Here is a 3,098-nt window from a genome sequence, read left to right as displayed (position 1 = left end):
AGCAATCGCTGACATTGATGTTTGTATGAGTAGAAGAAACATACTTCTGCTTCCTCGGGTAACATTTACGAGAAAGGCAATTGTTCACATCTATTTTTCATTCACCATCTTTCTTTTCTGTCTCTCTCTTGTTATTACATCTCAAAATAAAAGTAATATAATGGTATAGAACATGGGTCGGCAATAGGCGGCCCGCGGGCCATTGGTGGCCCGCCAGCAATAATATTTGGCCCTGCAAATTATTTTGAGAATAAAAAAAATAAGGATTTTTATTTTTATTTTTTTTTTTAAATATCGGACCGACAGTCACAAATATAGGCTATAATGTCCGAATAGAGAATCTACCTACACCTGAAGAATGCTTATTGTACTTTAATCCATGTTGAGAGTGAATTACACACAGCACAGGCACAATCTGGCAGTGGGGTGCACTGACGCTGATAGTGGATCAATAAGTAGGTGGACAGCGCGTGGTGCTGAAATTGCCAATATGCGGTTTGTGGTGTGAAAAAACACCAGCTCACTAAATCATTCAAACGTAATGTTTACTTATATGTGAACAGTAACAAAGTTCATTGACAACAAAATCGGAGAAAGCCGCTTGATCATGGAGGGCGAGGGGTGGTGGTGCATATGCTGCCATGCCAGTTGGCAGCTTTGTTTTGAAAGAAAAGTTGATTCAAAACGCACTAAATCTTCGCACTTTGGATCTTAATAAGCTTGTGAGCAGTAGCGGACTGGCCATCTGTAGAATCTGTAGAATCAAAGAACAGCACCGCAACGCCCCCCCCCTAGCATTCGAACGTGTCACATGTTTTAACAATCAATTACTTAAATAAGTCTTTGATTATGTTCCGGCTCGCCATCTAGTGGCTCAGAAAAAAATGGTCCCAAGGCCAAACTTAATTGCAGACCCCTGGTATAAATAATAATTGATGACCTCCGTAACATAGTGAGGTCACTATGTAACATTTGAACTTCTATTTGGCTAGCACTCTATCACATTTTACATGATAGGCTAAGGGGCTGGACATCTCTAAGTGGTTGACCAATCACAGCAGTGCCTGGCCAACTAACCAATCAGAGCAGGCTGGGCTCTGGTTTCAGACAGAGGGTGAAAAGAGGTGCTGCAGAACAGGCAGTATGAAACAATAAAGAGCTTTTTGAACATTAAAGAATTTAAACATGTCACAGTAGAGACACAAAATACAAATATGAGCCTGAAAATGAGCATGATAGGCCCCTTTAATACCTCATAGTAAATAACATCTGCAGTTAGAGTCATGCTATTCCCTTTCCTTCCTTCCCAGCCAGTGGCTTCTGTCTCAGCTTCACATGTGTCTGTGTAACCGGGCAAACAGTGAAGCAGCAGGACTGATCTATAAAGCACACCAAAGCTGTAAATAATACTGTGAGGTCAGCGCTACGATCCTCTGAGGAGACCTGAAGCTCCAAAACAAACACTTGGCTTGGGCACTGCAACACTGCCGCACATAAACTAGACCTTTCATGAGCTCCTTTTTAATACATAAAGAACTGACGGCCTTTGTGTAATTTGTAATAGGATAAATGGGAAGTTTAACCTTACAGTTTAACAGGATTAATGGATGAATACATTTGGAGCGAGGCTTAAAAGGTTTTCCTGCGTGTATGTGAGGAGACTGCTCATATATGTAATGGATTATACTTGGATTATATGGCATGTATTTGGTATGCAGAGGCGGGTAGAGAGAAAAGAGATGGGAAAAGAGAGGGAGGTGATCTTTTTTATCCCCCTCTCTCCCTTGATAATATAAAGCGTGAGACTGGTTGAGAGAGAGGGGGAGGAGGGAGGAGGGAATACAGTGAAAAAAACGGAGGAAACAATCAAAGAAAAATGTAAACACGGTGGCCAAAATGCAGACAAAAGACACAACACACTCCACCTTCCTGTCCTTAACTCTCCTCTCTCTTTCTCTCCGTGGACACTTCTCTGGAATCCTCAGACTGCTGTCGGTTACTTAGCAACCAGAATCCTGTCGAAACTGTGTCAGAGAGACCGAGAGTGAGAGAGCGCTGCGCGGTAGACGAGGCTCTCCTAATCGCTGTGATCTGTCAGGATGTTTATGTCTGACACGTGTTATCAGCATTCATTTCAACATGTGATGCACACAGGCCCGCGGGAATCCATTTGTGAGTCATTATCAGGCTGCCGTTATGCTACACATTTGATGTTGTCAGAAGTTCAAAGAAAAAAGCAACTATGCGTTAGCTTGCCTCGATAACTTTCCGACCTCCTTATCCTGTCTTTAGCGCTCTCAATTTAAACATGATGACCACATGGCAACCTACGAGTGTGAAAAGTGAAGCAAATGAAAAAGGGCCTTAAACACGCATACTCGGTAGAAAGCCATCCAATTGTACGAACAAATGAAACCACAATAAACCTTTTCCTGATGTTTTTAGGTTCACAATCAGTAGTATGAAGTCTCCGTGTTTTTATCCTTAACCCTTTCACTTTATGTTTTTGAGTTGATGGAAACTCATTTTAACATTTTGTTTGCCCAAAATGTAATGTTTAGTATTTTGTTGTACTTAGCTTCCCCTTTTCTAGCCACTTCCTGTTCGAAAGAAACCTCCAAAAAACTACAGTAGAACGTATGACGGCCAAGATACCAAACTCCATCGAAGCGTCAGTTTACTAACAAAAAAGGGAATGACCGTTACATCGCCAACCTTTTGTTTTACAACTAATGAAACTCATAATGATGTCCCAGAAAACCTGATTTTGGGCCCGGCGCTTTGACACATGACTTACACAGTGGTGTCACGAAGGGTCAAAGATGTTGTCCTTCATCAGGCAGGGAGTTTTTTTTATTGAGACGCCATTTAGTTGCTGAAATGAAGGATCCTGTGTTTTTGCTTAAGTACACAACATGTCATCTACAGCTCCCATTTTGATATCACATGAAGTACATGTCATCCAGTGCAGTGTAAATATGAGCAGCCAAAACCTCAAGGTCAAGCTTATTGGTTAAACCATTTCAGGCATGATAGATAGCGCCCTCCGTGTGTGTGTGTGTGTGTGTGTGTGTGTGTGTGTGTGTGTGTGTGTGTGT

Source organism: Notothenia coriiceps, unplaced genomic scaffold (genome assembly GCF_000735185.1).
Source record: "Notothenia coriiceps isolate Sejong01 unplaced genomic scaffold, NC01 NC01_scaffold00000339, whole genome shotgun sequence".
Lineage (NCBI taxonomy): Eukaryota > Metazoa > Chordata > Actinopteri > Perciformes > Nototheniidae > Notothenia > Notothenia coriiceps.
The sequence above is the reverse complement of the archived record's forward strand: the minus strand, read 5'-3'. Positions refer to the sequence as shown.